At 46.1% G+C, this 21,908-nt stretch overlaps 1 protein-coding gene across 4 annotated transcripts in view; it reads left to right on the forward strand.

The window, feature by feature from the left end:
* Window positions 1-895: 895 nt before the first annotated feature.
* HTR4 (5-hydroxytryptamine receptor 4) overlaps window positions 896-21,908 on the forward strand; it is a 212,600-nt gene continuing 191,587 nt past the window's right edge. For all 4 annotated transcript variants that reach the window (XR_012669597.1, XR_007358115.2, XM_048861979.2 and 1 more), the window contains exon 1: window positions 896-1,124. The gene's annotated coding sequence lies outside the window, so the exon portion shown is untranslated. The remainder of the gene's footprint in view (window positions 1,125-21,908) is intronic.

A 21,908-nucleotide genomic window follows, 5' to 3' on the forward strand; every position in this document is an offset into this window, starting at 1 on the left:
CTGGTGATGATAAGCTAGGTGGAAGGACAGCAGCTTGACACCCAGAGCCCAGGCTGGGTCTGCAGGGCTGGCGGTTAGAGAAAACAAATTTTCCTTGGCAAACAGATCTGATTTGGATTGAAAATCACTGAGACAGTCAACAGGAGCCTCACGGTCACATTTTCATAGCCAGGTCAGACAAGAACAGGACTTAGGGTTCTCCTGTTTGAAAGCTGCACTCCCTGTTATAGATGCGCTCACAGGGCAGAACTGGGATCCTGATCTGGGATTGTGAAGACACCCTCGTTTAGGGCGCTCACATGCGGGGTTTTGGCTCAACCCCGTATTTAAGTGAGCATTTTCAAAATTCAGAGCAGGATTTAGGTTCAAATTTCCAGCACCCGGAAGATGCAGGAGCCTATGGAGCCGGAGGCCCACTTCTCAGCAGGCCATAGAGCTAGTTCCATGTATGACATCCGCTGAAGATCTAGCCCCGGCTTAGGGTGATCTGGCTACTCCGTGTCCGTCTGTCTATCTTCCTCCCTACTACAGAAACGTCAGACTCGTCTTCCAAAGGAAGGAGGAGAGCTGGGAAGCAAGTGCTAAGCTGTCCGCAGGACGCCGCAGGCAGGCGGGGACTTCCCCAGCCAGTGACCCGGCAGTGTGACGGCTGAGAAGAGTTGACGCTCTCCGGACACGCAGCGAGAAGCTCCCGTCCCCAGAGCCCGGCTGGAGCAATGAGGGCACGGCCGGGTGCGCGATGCCCGCTCCGCACCGCCACTGCCCGTGCCGCCGCTGTCCCGCCTGCCCCGCTCCTCCCGGCTCCTCCCTAGCTCAGCCGGCGGGCGCGGCTGGCAGGCCGCCGGCCGGCGCTGATTGGCTGCCTCTGAAAGGCGGCGCCGGAGCATCCAGGACTTAGGAAGCCCGGGGAACCGGCGGCGCGGTCAGCCGGCGGGGGAGCTGCTGGTCCGTGCGCTCGTGGCTGGCCAGCAACTTGGCTGGGAGCGGGGCCAGCGAGCGGCGCCTGCCCGAGGGGAGCGGGCTGTGGGACAGGCCGGGGAGGCAGCCAGCCCGCGGGAGGATGCAGACGGCCGCGTAGGGAGCTGGGCCATGCCCCGGGGGGCCAGGCTGCGCACACGGCAATGGTAAGGCGCCGCTGCCCTGCCCGGGGTGCAGCCCCGATCCTGCCAGGGTCCCTTAGTGAGCGCCCGGCCCGCGGAGACCTGCCTCCCCGAGGGGCGCGAAGGGCCGTCGGGCTGTCGTCGGGCTTTCTCCGTCTGCCCCGCGCGCCGGAGGGGCAGGGATGCGGCGTGGGGCCGGAGTGGCTCCGGAGGCAGTGGCGGAGTCTGTCCGGGGCACGTGCTCCGAATTAGACTTGGGGTGGCGGGACTGTGGGTGTGCGGCGGACAGGAGGAGCTCTCCCACGGGGGCAGACTTTGAACTTGGCCGCCTGCCGGGTCAGTTCCGCGTCCCTTTCACACTGAGGAACAAACACCCCATCCTCCGTGGGGAGGGCAGCTCCCTCCGGCCCGGGCAGGGGGCCGAGCCAGTGCGCTCCTGGGGCATTTCCACCTCCAAGAGTTGCGGCAAGACAACTCCGCTTTGTAGCTCTGATTCCGGCTCACGCGTGCATCCCCCGATTGATTCACGGCAGGAGGATACAATACAGAGAACTAATGCTCGAGGGACGAAGAAGCACAAGCCAGGAGCTGTTTTCAGCCGGCGTTTGAGAGCAGGGCTAGGCTCGCTGAAGCGGGGAACTAGGGGGAGGGCTGATCCACCACCTGGCAGGAGCTGTAGAGGAGACGGCTCTGGCCCCAGTAGTGACCAGACTGCGTGGAGAAGTGGCCCGTTCGAGTTGGGCAGAGAGTAGGGAGGAGACTGGCTGGTGCAAGCCCCGGAAAAAGGGGGCCACGGTTCTCCTTGCCACTTGGTGCTACTCAGCAGTGGCACGGGCGTTGGAGAGAAGGTGTCTCTCTCTCTTGCGCTCCGGCTTCTAGTCTTATCTGAGTCCGAGGGTGAGAAGTTGGTGCATCGCCTTGCTCTTGGAGCCTGCGAAGCCCTAACCGCGGGTTGATTTCCTTGCAGCGTGAAGCAGGAGTGTAGCTGAGCCGTGAGGGAGGACACTGTCCTTGATCAGAATGCCATAGGCAACGGAGTAAATGCCTTTACGGGGTCTCCGTTGTTCCTGGCCTTAAAATATTCCATCAGTAGATGCACTTTGTCCAAGAGACTGTGGCTAACAGTCAACCCACTGCAACATATTGCCCTCTCTGCCCAAAACACCCCAGAGGCAACAAGTGCTTTTAGTCTGAGGAGCTCAGGGGGACACTTTTCAGTCTGACTGTGTTTGATAGGGTGTATTCTGAACAACCATGATGTTACTAATCTCTGATTACCGGCTAGATACCACAGCATGTGTTACCGGGCCAAGTTTATTATTATGAGGTTACAATAGCAAATCACCACCAGACTTTGTATATGAGTATAATTCTTAAATCTCTAAGCTTCATGGGCCAAATTGATCTGCCAGATAAACCCAATGAAGTCAGTGGAGTTACACCAAGAAAGAATTGATCTAATTTTGTCTGATTTTATTGGTCAAGGTTTATAGAATTGCATATGTAAAAATACTGTCATAGTGATTGTACATGCATAGGGAAAGCTATCTAATTAGTGATTGTCTGGGCAAATGCCTACAACTACAGGTGCAAGGTTTGTGTCTATAATTTTGGGCACAAACTACAAATCCAGTCTATTGCTTATATGGTGCCAGAAGACTGACTTAAATGGCAAAGCAATAGAAGGTGGAAAGTACAAGTTTAAATGGCATGTACTACTTGATGGAAGGAGATCTCTCTAGCCATTTTGTACTGCCTTCGATCACCATAGTGTCCAGGTACCTCCCCCAGGTTAATGAATTGTTATAGCAACATCCCCTGGTACCCTTGACTTGATGTCACTGAATGTGTCTGCTAATATTTTCAGTCAGCTGGAATTGTTAGTAATGATCCACGTGAAGGTGAGGCACCTGTGACTGTCTGTTATCTGGCAACAGCAGTAGAGAATGCAGATGGTGTATCAAGGAGTGTGCAGAGAAAGAGGGGTTTGCTGGGCTCTGCTGGAGTTGATAACCTTCATTTAATTAAGCTTATATTAGAATTGCTGTTGCTTGCTTGAGGGATCAATGTTTTCTGGTGAGTAATGGTGCTATTGGAATTAAAACAGCTTTCTACTTTGACAATTACATCCACAGAGAAGGGCTTTCCATGGTGTTTGGATGTGATAGGGCAAACCTGTGGTCACTGCAAACTCCTGTGACTGAAGGCAGGGCTTAGTACTCTCCAAGTCAGACTCCACATCACCAAGGACCTAAACTAAAGTCATGTGTGGGTGTCTTTCCATTCACTCCAGTGGGCTTTGGATCATGTCCTAAGAGCATGGCCACTTCATGGATCTGAGCGTTGTGAAGAGAGAGTATCTATCTCCTTCCGTGGATGTTCTCTCTGTGAGAGAGACTGAATAACTGGAGCATGAGGAGCCCCTTCTGGAGAGCAGCTTGAGAGAGGTTGAGTTTGAACTGGCAGTTTTCTTTAACCACAGAGCCATCTTTTATGGCTCCAAAACAACTTTCCCCCATGGAAAGTTCATAAAGTCTGAGGAATTAAACATGCAGCTGCAGTTTTTGGCTGCATCAGTGCAGTCAGCAGAAGATAAGCTCTAGTTTATCAGGTCTGAGCACTGAAATGAAGGGGTGGCAGCTAACCTGGGTTGGCTCTGTGGAGCATGTGATGTCATGACTTCTTCATTTCTCTTATTTCATGGAAGGAAGTGGACAAAGCTTTACGTGAATATAATCTTGTGTTTAATTAGGGGACAAGGAAAGATTTAATTACTCAATCACTTTGGCAGCTGACTGCAGTTGCCAGGGATAGAGGAGACTGTGCACTGGTTTTGATAAAGGTTACTAGGTTTTATTGTTTCTGAATGATGACTCTGTTCCCAAATCCACTCCAAGGAACTGGCTGCAGTCAGGTCTGAGATTCAGTCCCTAATGAAGGTTGTCTTGCAGTCTGCATAAGGCTGTGAAATACCAAGGAACTGAAGAGTTCACATTGTACAGCACCTAAAGCCCACAAATGGGCTTGGCTGCTGCATCTCTTCTCCACTTTAAAAGCTGAAAGGACCACTGATCGGATTTCCCTGTAGCATTCCCTCCAGGAGGGGGAACTCACGCTATCCTCAGTGGTTAGCACTATATCCTTTGTCTCACAGAAAAATGTGCATACACTACACATGTTGGTTGATTTTTAACTAAAGATTTGATAAACTTGTCAATTTCCTTTCAAATAGTTGATTACTAGGGACAGATCTAACTGTCTGTGATCCTCATGGTTTTGTAAACAATGACTTAAAAGTGAGAAGAGAGTAGTTCACGGACATCTCTTGCTCATTTATTCAAAATACCCTAGGATGTCTCCAAACAGTGCACTGTGCTAATGTATGCCAATTCTATTCCTGTATCCATTGCCCTGGTGTCTTCCCTCCCTTTGCCCCCCCCCCCTCGACTACAAGGTGGTCTACATCCACCTGTCACCACTTGTACCTATTTAGGATCTCATGTGCTACCCTTATTCACGTTGTCCTGCTCTCCATGAGTTGTCCCTTGGAAATCTACAGGACTGCTTGGAGAGTCGGGTACTAACCAACATGAGTAAAGGTGACAGAAGCAAAACCCTTGATTGTAAGCTCTTTGGGGCAGGGACTGTCCTTTATATCTGTACATAACCAGTGACCCCTTTTTACTGGGCTAAACCAATACATTTAAAACAAAGTTTAAACTTCTTCCCATGACTCATCATAAGTCTATGGAACTCAGTGTCACAAAGTGTTATTGAGCAAAGACCTTGGTAGGATTCAAGGAGCCAGATCCACAGCTGGTGTAAATCTGCAGAATGTCAATTGATTTCAATGGAATTGTGCCAATTTAAACCAGCAGAACATCTGGCCCAAAGAGTTTAGTAATGATTTATATGAATAATACCTCCAGCAATTGTAATCCTAGCTAGTTTAATCTACCACACCTATAAACCCTCATGTGTCAGGGCATAACTCAACCACTACCCTCCTTGGGGTTAGGAAGAAGCTCTGTAGACTGCTCCATAATTATCCACTTCAGATTTTCTTGCACCTCCCTCTGAAGCATCTGGTACAGACCACTGTCAGATAAGATAGCCGATTAAAGGGATCATGGTATGAGCCACTGTGACCATACCTGTGTTCCTTTGTTCAGCTTGTTAGGTAATGTCCCAAACTTAAAAACAAATCTGCCTCAGAGGTCCCCAGATTCCAGGTAACATGGCTCTAGGGAAATGGGCTGTCTATTGAAATTAAACAAAGATAGATGCCTATCTAGAAACCTTGTTTTGCATTTTGTCACTTTGCCTGGAAAAAAAACAACCTTGCTTAGAAAGGCAGTGGGACAAGAATACAAGAATTAGTCTAACGGAGGGAGTATTTCCATTTCTCCTAATAGTTGCTCTATCTTTAGATAGTCAGTTATATTTTAACTCACCCCCTTTCTTTGCCTCAGCTCTGCTCTCATCGATCTGATGCCCTCTCCTTTATGGCTTATGTAGGGAAAATAACCTACATAGTGGTAAAAGCGTCAGAGTCCTGTGGCACCTTTTAGACAGATGTATTGGAGCATAAGCTTATGCACCAATACATCTGTTAGTCTATAAGATGCCACAGGACTCTGCTGCTTTTACAGATCCAGACTAACATGGCTACCCCTCTGATACTTGACATACACGGTGGTAATTTTTGAGTTGGATTCTTGTGAAAAGTGGATTCTAAAAGGTAGGAAGGTGTCCAGTTAATTGGATTGTGACCTATTGACTGCCACTATTCCATATAATCTTTTACCTAAGTTGCCGCTGGTGTAAATTAGTGTCCCTCCATTAGGGTTAGGCTTAGGCTTAGACCCATATGCTCAGTGGAAGTCAATGGGACTTGTGGCAATATCCTGTCTGATACATTTTCATGCTAAAAATAAATATTGCAATGGTCTCTATTTTTTTTCCTTGTTAGTCTCTGTTCCCTAGGGTGCCCTTTAGTCTCATGACACCTTCCACTACAAATACCTTGGTTCTCCATACTGCACCAATGTGTGCATCATGAGGTGCAGTTTGGTGTGCATTACCTCCCAAGAGGTGGAGAAGGGACAGTCAGTAGCTTGGATAACATGAAACTGACTCCCATATTTTTGAAGCAGCTGACTTGAAATTACACAATGTGACCAGATTAATTAGACTTATTGTTTTAACAAATTTCATTTGGGGTGGGGGTGAATCCAAATGAATAACAGTGGTTGCAGACACATGAGTTACACTGGGAGACAAATCCAGCAGTATACAGTGGAAAGCAAATTAATTTGAGGAAAAGACAAATTGAACTTTGCCAGCTTTATGTAATTAGGGAAACAATTACAGAAAATAGCAGGAGGTGCAATCAGCAAGTAGCAGTGATGGAGGCTGGGTGCAGGGTGACAGCTGTTCTCTAGGGATGTAAGTCACCCAATGCATAGGGGCACCATGAAGCAGATGCAGCCCCACTCTTGTCCTATTTTGAAGGCTTCTTAGGGGAGCAAAATGGCAATAGACCTCGTGCTGGGCCCCCTGCTCAGGAGTGACTTCCCTCTTGTATCCCTGTTGCAGTCTGACTTAAAAATGTTTATTTTTAATTACTTTTACAAACCTTTCCAATTTAAAATGTTTGTTTTGTGCAGCATGGGCTGGTTTCAAAGCCCATTCATTGGCAACAACGGGAGTCTTTTTCTATTGACTTCCACATGCTGTGGATCAGGTCCTGTATTTCACATGGCTTACATACATGTTTTGTGCTCAGCATTCTGCTGGCACATCCACACATACTTTCTCACTCCACCTCACTATTCTGTACTCCTCATCATATGGCCTGACTTTCAGGCATGCTCCACACCCACCACTCCAACTCAAGTTAATCAGAGCTGCGTGGGCTCAGTAGCTCTGAAAATCACACCTGAACTGTCAGGCTTGTACACCCATCCTCTCCCGTTCCCACATCCACTCTGACTCCCCATCCTCTTCCTTGCACACCTCTGACTTGGTGGCCCACGTTGATCTTTGGTAGCGTGAGAGCTGTCCAGCCAAAAAAAAAACAGTGCAAAGCTGCAGTCACAGCCAGCAAGACTAGAGTGCAGACCCACTAGTGCTCAAGGTTTATGCTGCAGCAACATGGTTCACAGCAGCAAGTGCTGGAATTGTTATTTCACAAAGAATTCATCCAAGCTTAGAAAAAGCAAAACAAAGAGACAGCATGGGGCAACAAAAAGGCATTTGCTCATTCCAGCTGCTCCAACTCAGTTTACTCAGTCATATCACTGTGGAAAGGCTCATTATTTTCTTAATTCCCCCCCCCCCTCAGTTTGAGATGGTAAAGAGAAGTCCTGCCCTCATTACAGTTCCCATGGAGACAGATCTGATGCTGTACTTCAAAGAGGGGCTGGGCAGGCAGCTGGCATTTTTGTCTCCGCTAGCAGAACTCACTGTCTGGGAGGATCCTACTGCCTGGCTCTGCACCATCAGTTATCTCGGCAGTCTGTTGCTTCATCCGCTAACTAGGCTCCCTTAAAGCCAACTAGCAAACAGTAGGGGCTTTGCTGATAAGGAGGAAAAGATCCTGTACCTGTGCTATGCCCAAAGTTGATGTGAGAAAATTCCCACCTCTGTAAAGTGCTGCACATTAATTTGAATGTAGTCTGGTGCCTGGAGCACAGAACACAGATGTTGCACATTGGAGGAGTCCAAGGATATGTCTACACTACCCAAAAAAAGTGTGTACTTAATTCAAGTTAGCGAATTCTGCTTAAAATAGCTGTGAAGACACAGCAACTCCACTTTTTAAATTCAGATAAGCAACTTGAGTTCAACCACAGTCCTCTCTATAGGCTTTAACAGAAAAGGGGTAGGCAGGGAATCAGAACTCCTGGCTCTGACACTGACTTCCTCTGTTGGCTTTGGTAAATCCTGTCTTCTTATTCTATTGGTATAATACGGACTTACCTCCCTCACAGGGTTATTGTGAGAATGATTACATCACCTTACCTCTGAATTTAGCCTGTAAATTCTAGAATACTTATCCAACTATAACACTTATGTCCATAAAATGTGAACTGGACAAATTTTGACATTGTCCCTTTAAATGTCAAATCAGCCACTCTAGTAGTGCAGGCATCAACAAAGGTCCTGCTGTTTTTTCCCTCCAGTAAATTAAAGCACCTTGCAAAGATGAGAGAGGATTTCCTGATGGCCTGCTCTGGGATATTCTTCCTCATCTGAATAGTCCTCCCTCATGCCACGAATGCGTAGAGTTTTGTGGGACTCATTGGCTGAGCAAGCATGTACAGGATTAGGCCCCAGGTCTGTAATTAATGCAGCAGCAGGAGGGGATCCAGTTTGATTTAATACAAGTCTAAATTTTTAGAAAGTTTGCGGAGTAAATTACTGAAATCTGCTGAAACACAGGCCCACTTTGTTGCTGCACTGGTTACAATTGTCATTGTTTCCATCATAAAATTTTCCTGAGGGGTGGGGCAGGGGGAAGGGGATGGTTTGAAAAGCAGCACAGCTGATTTCACTGAGATCAGGTGAAGTGGCAGACTGTTTCTTTTCATGTGTTCATTTTGCAAAATGTTGTCACTTTAACCCCTCTTTTTTGAGGGGCAGAGGAGGATGGGTTTCAATAACTCAGAGCTGGATTCCAGGTTTAGCAAAGGCCCGGGAAGCCAAAATGAGATGTCTGTTGTGAGTCACATTAAGTTGCAAAATGTACATCCTGCTGAAATCCTTTTTATTCTGTCTTGATGCATGAAATGTTTGTCTTTAACAGGGGGTTCTTAGCCTCTTCCATATTATGATACCATCTTGTAAGAGAATGGTTTGGCCAACCTCTCCTATATGTTTTGAGCCCCACTTCCCAGCGTACCCAGGAAGAAAGGGGGGAATGGTCACAATGCCCTTGGAACCTGATTGTGAGAACACCTAGTTTATAGAACAGGGAAGGTTTTGGTGAAACTCTAACATACTCTTCGGTTCCCAGATAAACCGTCCCATTGGTAATGTATACCTTTTGTGCTATATGCAAAGATGATGGGCCAGATGCTCAGCTGGTGTAAATTAGCATAGTGCTATGCTGATTTATGCCAGTTGGGAATATGTCTCAGTCTTTTTCAGATCATCTAGTCTGACTTCCTGCTTAAGACACAGCTGAAGCTGAAAAATCTGTAAGAAAGACACACACAAGAAAAATTTAAACTGGCTGAGGATTTGGATCTAAAATGGCACCAGTGATTCATTGTAAATCAAGGGAGAGGGGGAATAAAAAAAAGAAACCAGTATTTGAAGAAGGAAATTGTTTCCTTTTAATAATTAAAAAACAAAAAACAAACCTGTTTAAAAGTGTATTTCACTGTGAGAATTTCCAGACAGCACATGTAAAAGTGTCTGGAAAGAGAATAAAAAGCAGCAACTTCAGGCAGTGGTTAGACCTCTCGCTCTCCTTTCATCCCCGGCACTACGCTTCACTTTAGACTTTTCCTTGGAGCTTTGCTTTGTGGTCAGGACTAGCATTTTTATTAGGTTTTGTGCAATGTTCAACTAAGCATTTATAAGACTATGAGAGCCCAGCTATATTGCATGAGGACAGAATCTGGCACCCTTCCCCATGTCCCACTGAAATCAGCAGGATGACGCCGTAAGGTGCTACTAGCTGGAGTAAAAGTATCCAAAGCAGGCTCACGGGGATAAGCAAAGCAAAAGATGGGACATTTTAGCCACCCAGTGTCCCATTTGCTGGTGTGATGTGCCAGACATCCGCCAGCACAGATGGAATACCTTGATATTCTGTTACAACCAAGGGCAAATGCTCAACTTAGGAAATGTTTGCAGCATGTGGGGCATCCCACAAATGCCTCCCCATGGATAGGAGTGGCAGCTCCTAGGGGACTTTGCATGCCTTGCTGGAGCCTGAAGGATGCTTTTGCTCCTCTCTGCTCCAAAGGCACCACTCCTATGTGGGCACCAACCTGGCAAATTTGGCTGACAGCCAGGTACTCACAGACAGAGTGGCTTTGAGGAGAGCCATTAAGGAAGAAATGACTTGAAAATGCTGCTAGTTAATCCCCACCCAAAGCCATAACCATCCAACACAAGAAACCACAAACCAGGGAGCAAATGGAGATAGATCCTATTAGAGAGATTCTGAGGACTGAATTGGCCATAGAGGCTGAACTGCTCTTAACACTTTAGAAAAAAAAAGAGGAGTACTTGTGGCACCTTAGAGACTAACCAATTTATTTGAGCATAAGCTTTCGTGAGCTACAGCTCACTTCATCGGATGCCTTCCACTGAATGCATCCGATGAAGTGAGCTGTAGCTCACGAAAGCTTATGCTCAAATAAATTGGTTAGTCTTTAAGGTGCCACAAGTACTCCTCTTTTTTTTTTTTTTTTTTTGCAGATACAGACTAACATGGCCGCTACTCTGAAACCTAACACTTTAGAATGATCCCTTCAGGGCAGGGGTGGTGATAGGGCAGTGGGTGGGAGGGGAGCTTCCTCTACTACTGCCTTTGTTGTACTTACTCTGTGGGTAGTGGACTTTGGCCTCAGTGGTTGTGATTCTAGAGCCTTTCAAAAGCACAAAACTCCGCTGAAAAGGACAGTAGGGAAAGATGTTGGTTTCAGCTATTCTTAGGGAAGAGGCAGAGGCTGCAAAATAGAAGGAAGAGAGGCAGATAAGATCCAGAGCCTTAACTGGTGCTATGTAGATGGATTAGACAGAGAGCATTTCTCTTCTGTGGGATGCTTGGGAACAGCTGTTCTTTAACAGTATTGTGAAGAAGTGCTGACAGCCCTCTCCCAGCCTTTCACTTACATAGGGGAGCTCTTCCTAGAAAGCAGGACAAGATTTTTACACAGGAAATATATTCCTGGACAGCTCTCTTCCTTTGCAGAGGCTCTGACATCTGGTGGGCAATTGGACATTTTCCGTATTGCACCTGTCGCCTGACAGAAATCAGATGTTTAACTGTTTGTCAACTGTTAATCCAGTGGGATGGAAAAAGAAGATGTTAATAGGGCAGCTTCCTTTTCTGGAGAGTGGCAACGACCATAATCTCCTCCCTCCCTGGGATGTTTACAAAGCCTAATGAATTAATCTTTACAAGGGCTCTATTGGTGCAGAGTGATACGTGCGTGCTGAGAGTTATGATACTCCCTGTGCTCTAGCTAGGAGGATGGAAGCCATGTGTCTGATTGGGTGTGGGGGATGTAAATTGCATTTCTTTGGGCCAAAGAAGTCCTGATCTTCCCCTCCCTCCCCCCAGGAGAGCATTTCTCCAAGAGAGGTCCGGTGGTGTTACCAGGTACAGGAGCTGTTAGTTTTGGGGGCAGGGTGAAAACTGAGAGAGGATGCACACATTGGTGCCCTCCATCTAGCCAGAATTGCCTACTTCCCTGGTAGGGTGGATTGCATCTGCTCTCCTCTGCTGCAGCCTCCTTCCCGGGTGAACTACCAGCCATCGGGGGCCCTGGGTCAGGGTGTACATGGCAAAAACTGGTTTGCACCTCAGTTGAATCTGTCCCTCTGTCATTTTCTTCATGAGAAACCTTTCCCAGCATCAGTATCGATGTGGTCCAAAAGAGAATTCGGCACTAATCAGTAGTAAATCAGCCCTTAAACCCCAGGAAATACATGGCTTTGCAGTGCAGCTGCTTCTACTGCTCTGGGAGGGACCCTCTGGCCAGGTGAGCTACCCACCATGAAAGTCCAGAGGTAAAGAGAATGTCTGGAAGAACAAGCCCTGTGAAGTTGGTTGCAATATTTAACTGGTCATGCACAGGGTGACCAGATGTTCTGGTTTTTAAAGGGACAGTCCTGTATTTAAGCCCTCCTGCAGGTGGCCTGACTTTCTTAAACAGGCATATTGGCTGATATTTTCTGTCCCCCCACGTCCCCAACAGTGTTGGTGGGCCCTACTGGTGGGGGATCCAATGATGGGGGGTGAGTGTGCAAGGCTGGTGGTGGGGCCCTTGACCTGCTTCCCCTCTCGCTGTCCTCTCCCTGCTTTGCCCCTTCACCCTCAAGCCCCACTGCTCCTCCGTTATTCCCCCATCACCAGGGCGCATCCCGTCCCACTCCCAGCACTGTGCAGAGAACCAGCCCCTGGTCAGCACGCTCAGCTCATGAACAACCTGGCCGGCAGGCTCCTTCCTTCCTTCCCCCACTGCCTCTGGCTGGGCCAGCACGCCTGGAAAGCCCAAGACTCTCCAGCCTGCAGTGCTGGCCAGGAGGAGCCGAGCCTGCATGTGCCAAAGCCACGCACAGTACTGGGACAGGGAAGCCTCTCTGCCCCTCAGCTAAACTCTGGAGGGGGAGGGGAGGGGAAGCAGTTTCCAGACTGTTCATGCCTCAAACCTGTAGGCTCCATAGCAGCCCCCGGGGCAGGCGCTTAGCACTCTTTTCGCACCCCTGCCTCCTGGGTCTTGCCCCCAGGGAGTGCAGGGCAGCTCCGTCCCCTAGGCACCCTCCCCTGCTGAGCCACCTCTCTGGCTGGGTTTGCTGGAGCCCTGCAGTCAGGTTCCCTGGGCCCTGGTGCACAATGCATTGTTGGGGCTTAACCCCTTCCTGCCCATGCTGTAGCGGGGCGGAGAGGGGGACAGGAAGTTGCTGGGTTATATTGGTGGCCAGAAGTAGCTTGGAAGTGTTAGCTGGCTTTTGACACTGTGCAGGCAGGAAGGGACAAGCTGCTTCCAGCTTCACAAGCAGTTGGGGGAGGAGGGAGATGAACTCTGCACAGACACAGGCCAAGTCCCGGCTCCGCCCCTCCCCCACTCCTGCCCTGCAGCAGGAAGCAGCTCCCATCCCTTCCTTCCCGCACAGTGCTGAAAGGCTACTGCTGGCCACATTCTGGTATGAACTCTGGCAGAAATCTGAGGATGGGATCTTGCATCCCCCCCTCCCCACCATGTGTTGCCTCAGGAAGATGCAGTGCCAGGTACCAGGAGAGGCAGGTCTGTCCTGGGGACCCAGTCAGTCATGGAGGGTGGAGAGCACCAGGCAGGGAGGGTCAGGTGTCGGTCAGTCACCCCTCCCTCTGTGAGAGAGGTGTATGGGAGTGTGTGTCACCCCTCCCCGGGTGTATGTAGGGGCTAGGGGTGTGTGCCACCCTTCCCCATGTGAACCCTAAAGCAAGAACAAAAAATAGTCTCCAGGAGACGCCACTGTGTCTCAGAAAACACATACAATCTGCACCGAACACAAACTCGCTGCTGGCCTGTTAAGTCATCTAAGTCATTAGAGATGTAAAGGTGCACTACATGGACAACAAAGGCATAGTTGTCACACAGATAAACGCAGCATAGATTAGTTATGTTTATCTTGGGTACTTATGGCCCCCCATTACCACAGCATCTTATAGTCTGACATATTTATCCTCCCACAGTCTCTGTGAGAGGGCAGTACTATTACCAACATCTTAAAAGCTGAGGGAATGTGACTTGCCCAAAGTCACATAGGACAACTATGGCAGAGCAGGGACTTGAAGCTGAGTCCTAAGCTAATGTCCTAAACCATTAACAATCCTCTTCTTAGGTTACAGTCACAAACTCCTTTGGTCCTCCCCTTTACTTTACATTGGCAGCTGATAGCAGTTCCCTCAAATGCCATGCAACCAGTAGTCTGTGTGTCCTGCTCTCATCCCACTTACACTCTTAAAGGAGAAGTAACCCATTCCACCATGACTGCCTTGAACACCAGTTCTAACAGCCTATCAGAGCATTTGGGGTGGCAGGTGACAGTTTCTCCTCCAATCGAATTTTCACCCTAACTCAGTCTTGTTTGTTTCAATTGTGAATTCTCCTCTTATTTCCCCATCATTCCCATATATTTAAAAATAAGAAATCCCAAATCCAGCAGTGCTTGGGAGAAGCTCAGGTTAGCCATGAACATCCTCATGTCTCCTAGTGGCCAGACCTTGAGGGGGAGGTAAAAGGTGGGGGAGTCATACTTCTGGGAAGTCAGAGATGTTCTTTTCTAGGGGCCAAATGCCAAAGTCCATACTGAGGTTTCACTTGGTTCTTACTGAGACAAAACTTTTGATTGAAATTAACAGACTTTTGAGCAAAGCAAAACCTGAATGAAGAATCCAGAATTTGTCTACCTCAGCTTGTGATGCATGACTAGGAACACTGAAGCGGCTGGGGAATGGAGAATGGAGCAGAATGGAGCAGGGGTTGATCTGAATCCAGGCATCCATCCAAGTGAAAGACTGCAAAATTGGCCTCTAGCATCAGGCTGATTTGACCCAAGGGACAATGCATAAATATCTTTTTGGCTACATCTAAACGATGAGCTATTGGTGCGATTCCCCGCACACATGCACGTACTCGCGCTAGGTCTTATCAGGCTAGCATGAGTGTGTGTATAAATAGCCGTGGAGCCATGGTAGCACAGGCAGTGATGGTGGCAGCATGGCTGAGCTGTGCCAGGAACCGGTAGGTACATTCTCCACATGGCTAAGCCGTGCTGCTGTGGCTACGCAGCTATTTATCCTCGCATTAGCGCCCTGAGAGTGTGTATGAGTATGTGGATGAGAGTTGGGAATTACATGCCTCGCTCGTAGTGTAGATATAGCCTAATTGACATAACTGATTTGGAGAGAAGGGGCTGTCACAAGATGAGGATGGTGATGGGTAGTGGACATTCATTGCTGAAGAGGTGATGTCTACATTTTCATGGAGAAGGAGAGATGAGGGATACACAGGGTTGGTTTTAAATTGTCTTTCTCAGGCTTTCCAGGAGATGTCAGCAGCTCTAGTACTGAAGGGTGTTTCCTTGCTTGTGATGCAGTAGGAGACATGAAGAATATGTAAACAGGTTAGAAAGCCTGGTCCATCCTCTATGTGAATATGGAACTGGGATTCAGTGACTATGCCCCTGTACCATCGAAGCCAATGGGAGATTTTCCATTGAGTTGAAATGGGAGCGGAATGGTCCATTATGTTAACTGGATTATTGGTGGTGGGTCTGGCAGAATCTGTTTACAACATTCCTTCTCCGTGAGACAGAGACGGAAAGACAAGTCCCTCCCAGAGCACCATGATAGGAGACTAAGGCCAGGTCTACGCTACAGACCTATATCAGTAAAACTATGTTGCTCCAGGGTGTGAAAAATCCACTCCCCTGAGCAACATAGTTCTACTGACCTAGTCCCCATGTAGACAGAACTATGTCAGCAGGACAACGTCTCCTGCTGACATAGCTGCCACCTTGCAGGGAGGTGGATTATCTATGCTGATGGGAGAAGCTCTCCCATCTGTGTAAGAGCATCTTCACTAAGGCTCTGGCTACACTAGCACTTTTGTTGGTATAAATTACATTGCTCTGGTGTGTGGGGGAAAAACACCCCTCTGAACCATCTGAGTTACACTGACAGAAGTGCTGGTGTGGACAGCGCTATGTTGGTGGGAGACACTCTCCCCCTGACATAGCGATGGCTGCTCGTTGGGGGTGGTTTAATTATGTTGACAGGAGAGCTCTCACATCAGCATCGAGCGGCTACACAAGCAATTTTTACAGAAGTGCAGCTGAATTGGTATAGCTGTTCTCCTGTAAGCTCGCTAGTGTAGACATGGCCTACACCGATGCAGCTGCTGCATGAAGCCAAGCCCTTTCTAAAGTCACAAATGGTTGTACAGCTCTTTGAGATCCTTAGACAGAAGGTGCTATATACACTCTGTTCAAGAGGTGTTAATGGACCACTTTATCTTGAATGGTCCTTTACAATATGTGCTAACTACTTATGCTAAAAGAAAAGGAGTACTTGTGGCAGCTTAGAGACTAACCAATTTATTTGAGCATAAGCTTTCGTGAGCTACAGCTCACTTCACGAAAGCTTATGCTCAAATAAATTGGTTAGTCTCTAAGGTACCACAAGTCCTCCTTTTCTTTTTGCGAATACAGACTAACACAGCTGCTACTCTGAAACCTACTTATGCTAAACAATCTGTTCCACCTTGCATTTTGCTGTGATGATGCGAGTACCAGGAAAAGCTCCGTGGCTGGAAAGCTTGTCTCTCATTGGACTAACTTCTGTTGGTGAGAAAGACATTACCTCACCCACCTTGTCTCTCAAAACTACTATGAAAGATCACGTAGAAACATTAGCTAATACAGAATGTAACAACACTACTTATGTAATGATACTACACAAAGAGAGAGAATGCTGTGCTTCAGGGAATGCACTGGTTACTAATCTTTTTCAGAGCACAATTCAGGGTTTTAATTTAAGCTGTTTGTTTTGATCCTGCCTCTCTTGGCAATAAGGTGTACTATTTTAACAGCTGAAAGCAGCAGATAAGCTACCTTTGCATTCCTGCTTGCACTTTGGCCATAGCTGAGGATCGGCCTCATGTAAAGATGTGCACTTTGGTTAGAATTGTTTTAAGGGATGGTGAGTGCACAGTATTCTGCATGTGATTTCACAGTTTATTACCTTGGCCATGATGGGCTACTGCAAGCTGAGGATGATGGCTCTACAGGTGTAGCATTGTTGCTTAAGGAGAAACTTTGCTTAGCTGGCAGAGAAATTGTTAACTATTGCAGACAGTGCCCAGAGCTTTTCACATGAAACAGCAGAACTCTAGTATCATATTGTATCAAAGATTTAAAAAAAACTTCCAAAACTTGTTACATTTTGGATTGGGCTCTAATATAGTACATGAACTGGAACCATAAACTCACTGAACATTAAATCCCACCAAATGATGGTAAATCCATCCTCCTCATTGTATCCACTCATTGTACTCCACACCTGCACATAGCCATTATATGGACAACATACCCTCATATCTCAATGTCTGTACTTTGACCCATTAATCTTTTACCCCCAATCGGGGAGATTGCAGATTATGTATTCCTTATGTCACCCGTTCCTAAACCGAATTTCGAATTTCCCTTGATAAGCTGTACCTTATTCCCTGATAACCAGAAACTTCTATGCTTAAACTCTGTACTGTTTTTTTACTTCAACATTATCTTAATAAAATTATTAAATCTGTTAAAAATGCAGGGACAAAGCTGAGATTGCTTGGGTGCCAGCCACAGATATAGTTTTTTCTCTCTGTTTCAGGCTGCGTATATTAAGATTTGGTGCCAGAATTGTTTATGTAACCTTAACTTGTGAATTCCACAGCATTTATTTATTTTATTTATTTATACAGATGTGTTCAGTGATTTTTTTTGTTTCAAATTATGTTTAATAACCTCAACTGCAATTAAAAAAAAATTCTTTTGGAATTATGACATTGGAGTGCCCACAGGCTTGCATTTGCACTGTAATGTCATCACAAGGGGATATTATCTATAGACTTTGATTAAGATTACAGCGATATGCTGTATGAGCTGTAAAGGCTGCATGGTAAATGTATACTTCATGAAAAACACTGCTCAGCAATTATTCTTCAAAACATTAAAACCGAAATACAAGAAATCAAAAGGAATTGGGCCCAGATTAAGGGTCTAGCTTCCTGCAAATTACATTTTGCTAAAAAAAGATATTATTTGTATATAAGCTGAATCCATGAAAACGGGGAAGTTTAAAAACGGACTAAATGATACAAGTCTAAGTGGATTTTCACATAGAATTAGCATTCAGGCTACAGTTTTGATAGTCATAGATATTAAGGTCAGAAGGGACCATTATGATCATCTAGTCTGACCTCCTGTTGAAATCCAAAACAGCTGAGATATTTATTAACATACCACTCACTGATCACTTGGAGAGAGAGAGAGACTTTTGCTTGACTTCTCCCACATTTAAGAAGAATGTTCTGTCGGCCTCTTCCCTCCATTTTCTCAATAGTTTTTAAATGAGAGTTTGTTTTCTAAAATTTTCTCTCCTGGGGCCTGATACTGACAGCACTGCTCAGCATAAGGGTGCTCACTCTACAGCTGGTCTCACTGAGTGGGGAGCAGTTGTGTAGTGCCATTCAGTGTGAGTATGGGTGGCAAATAATAATTGTTAGAAGGCCTAACACCTGTGTGTCTATGGGACACCCTCCCAAAGGCTCTTTTGGACAGTCCTTTCATTCGTCTTTCACCAAGCTCTGAAACAGAAATAAAGGAGCTCCAATTTCTGGTTGCTTTCTCCAGCATCTGCCATTGGACCAAATCCTGAGGTCCTTACTCAGGCAACCCCACCAATTAACTGAATGGACCAGTGGTGTGGTTTTCAGAGATGTTGAGTCCTTCCAGTTCCCATTTAAGATTGCAGCTGCTTAGTATCTCTCTGGATTTTACCCTAGTCCCGTGGGACTTGTGACTTCAGGGCTTCAAAGATTTGGCACCTAGACTTTACTTTTATCAGTGAAGGAAGTCACTCCACTCTTGCTTTCACACTATCAAGGTCACAGGAATTATTGGTGCAATAAAGTCACCTTTTAATGAGGGGGAAGAACTGGAGCTGGGTATGACAAGGAAAGTTTTAGCACAGATCCCATCAGCAACTGTGTTAACATTTCAACACAGCCCTGCTGTGAGACAGAACAATTATGCAAGATGATAAATGAAACAACTTAGGAACACCTGTGCCAGCATACACTGCTTGGGAAATTCCAACTCCAGAACAGACACTGTATTTTGATACCATGGGGATTGGGACTTTATAAATACCTAGAAAGATAGGCAGATAAGACTGAACTTCGGTGCTGCATGATGATTTTGATTAGAGTTATTATCCTGCTGGAGGTAAACAAAGTAAAATTATATGCTATAAATAAGTGTCCCTGACCTGTGGCTGGGTCAGTTCACCATCTGTACACAGAACTGTAATCTCTGTAGGGATCTGACACTACCTGGCATCTCTGCTGAGATCTGTTTGTAATGCTGTATTGACTAAGGCTTGCTGAAAATTTCCCATCACAACTGTGTTTGACAGAAAATTGGATTTTCAACTACAATTCTTTTGTGAAAAGTGTCTAATCTTTGTTTGTTTGTTTTTGTTTCGGGGGGAGGGAGGAGAAACAACAGAAAACTGAAATATTTCAGTTTGGACATACTGCCACAGTGCCTTGTGGGAACAGTAATTCAGTTGCCCCATGTCCTTCCATGGCTCAGGTTCTCCAGCAAAACTACATCTCCCTTGATACACCATGGACAGGGCTCCCATTGTGGACTGCCTCCCGTCTCCAAGATGGGAGAACGTGGTGCATCCTGGGAGATAGAATCTGAGTTGGGAGCTTGGCCTATAGATGAGAATAGGACCATGAAGCACCCAAACTACAAGTCCCATGAGGGATTGCAGCAGCATTTCTGAATCAAAATATTTTGGTTTTCAGCTGAATTTGTTTTTTTGACTGAAAGTTTATGGTATTTGAATTTTTGCCAAGAAATCTACATTTTTCCATGGAAAGTTTAGTAGAAACTGGTTTTGTTTTGTTTTCATCAACATTTTCAGCTGACAAATTGACCATTTTCTGACCAGCTCTCCCATTTACATGTAAGCCAATGAGAACAGTGAATGAAGGGCAACTTTCAATGGTTAAGAAAGAGACAGCAGGAATAAAGAGAGACTCAAACGACTTCTCATAGCATGTTTTCCTTTTTCCTTGTTTGATTGAAAAATGCATTTCATTGTGGTTCCTGGAGATTCACTGATTGCTTAGAGCATAGAAGATTAGGGTTGGAAGAGACCTCAGGAGGTCATCTAGTCCAACCCCCTGCTCAAAGCAGGACCAACACCAACTAAATCATCCCAGCCAGGGCTTTGTCAAGCCAGGCCTTAAAAACCTCTAAGGATGGAGATCCCACCACTTCCCTAGGTAACCCATTCCAGTGTTTCACCACCCTCCTAGTGAAATAGTGTTTCCTAATATCCAACCTAGACCTCCCCCAGATGCTGTGGACCAGATCTTCAGCTGGTATAAATATCATTGCTCCATAAAATCTCTATGGCACTACACTGATTTACATCACCTGAGAATCAGGCCACGTGCCTAATGCTTACTTGTGTATAGTTATAGTTTAGCCTGTGTACCCAGGCAGCCTATAGGAAGTTGGAAACAAAGTTTTGGTTTTTTTTTCCTAATACTTCCTGCCCCATTGATTCAATGGGCCACATCAATCATTTCAGCCTCAGCTAGTACACTAAAAAGTGTTCCTCCATTACTGTGTATTGGCAGGATTTTGTCTCTTAGTTCTGTAACAGGAAGTGATGAGAAAAGGAGTACTTGTGGCACCTTAGAGACTAACCAATTTATTTGAGCATAAGCTTTCGTGAGCTATAGCTCACTTCATCGGATGCATACTGTGGAAAGTGTAGATCATCTTTTTATACACACAAAGCATGAAAAAATGGGTGTTTACCAATACAAAAGGTTTTCTCTCCCCCACCCCACTCTCCTGCTGGTAATAGCTTATTTAAAGTGATCACTCTCCTTACAATGTGTATGATAATCAAGTTGGGCCATTTCCAGCACAAATTCAGGGTTTAACAAGAAAGTCTGAGGGGGTGGGGGGAGGATAGGAAAAAACAAGGGGAAATAGGTTACCTTGCATAATGACTTAGCCATTCCCAGTCTCTATTCAAGCCTAAGTTAATTGTATCCAATTTGCAAATGAATTCCAATTCAACAGTCTCTCGCTGGAGTCTGGTTTTGAAGTTTTTTTGTTGTAATATCGCAACTATCATGTCTGTAATCGCGTGACCAGAGAGATTGAAGTGTTCTCCGACTGGTTTATGAATGTTATAATTCTTGACATCTGATTTGTGTCCATTTATTCTTTTACGTAGAGACTGTCCAGTTTGACCAATGTACGTGGCAGAGGGGCATTGCTGGCACATGACATATATCACATTGGTGGATGTGCAGGTGAATGAGCCTCTGATAGTGTGGCTGATGTTATCAGGCCCTATGATGGTGTCCCCTGAATAGATATGTGGGCACAGTTGGCAACGGACTTTGTTGCAAGGATAGGTTTCAGCTTTCTTAGGTCCTCCCACTCCCTACAAATCAGTCCTGATGAAAACTTTGCGAATACAGACTAACACGGCTGTTACTCTGAAAGGAAGTGATGAATATCTCAGGAGATATTCAGACTTGGCTGGAATAGCAACTGCCTGGAGATTTTGCCACAAAGCCTGTCTTAGGGCCTTTTCAGTCAATTTCTAGATCCAAGAGGTTTGGATCCGTTCAGATGAAGTGATAGGCAAACCTCAAAGGGCTGAGAGGTCTGGTGAGAATGGATGCTTATCTGCTTGTGTTCTCACAGAACAATTTCTAGGATCAGGAATGCCTTCTGAATGAGGGGGGAGTGCTGAAAATGGCTTGATTACTTCTAAATATGGAAAGCTGTCTCCTTCCCCTCCAAGATTTCTCATCCCCTCAAATAGTCCCAGTGAATCAGTTTGGAATTACTCCATGACATGGGCATGACAAAGACTAACAAGAAGTGTCCATTTTGAAGATTCAGTTTTTGGTTGTACTATCGCTGTGCTGCTCAGTTTACACGGTGTGTGGGGATCTACTAAAGGCTTCAAGCTTTTCATGAATGCTTGGCTATTTGCAGCCATCTCTGCAAGTTTTGTCCTGTATTGATTCTGCTGTTCCACATGACAGACAGCTCTCTCTTCTCTCCCCTTTTCAATGCCAGCCATATTCTGCTGATATTGTGCTTTGCATGTCCACACCTATAGCCATTTAAAATGCCATAGATAGCACACAGCTCTGGGTACTACAAAGTACATTATGAAATCTTCACAGAGGCTTGATTGAGGGAATGCTTGATCTAGGTCAGCACAGAGAATCCTTAACCCAAGGTTAAGTGCTC

The sequence above is a fragment of the Caretta caretta genome, chromosome 8 (assembly GCF_965140235.1).
Source record: "Caretta caretta isolate rCarCar2 chromosome 8, rCarCar1.hap1, whole genome shotgun sequence".
Lineage (NCBI taxonomy): Eukaryota > Metazoa > Chordata > Testudines > Cheloniidae > Caretta > Caretta caretta.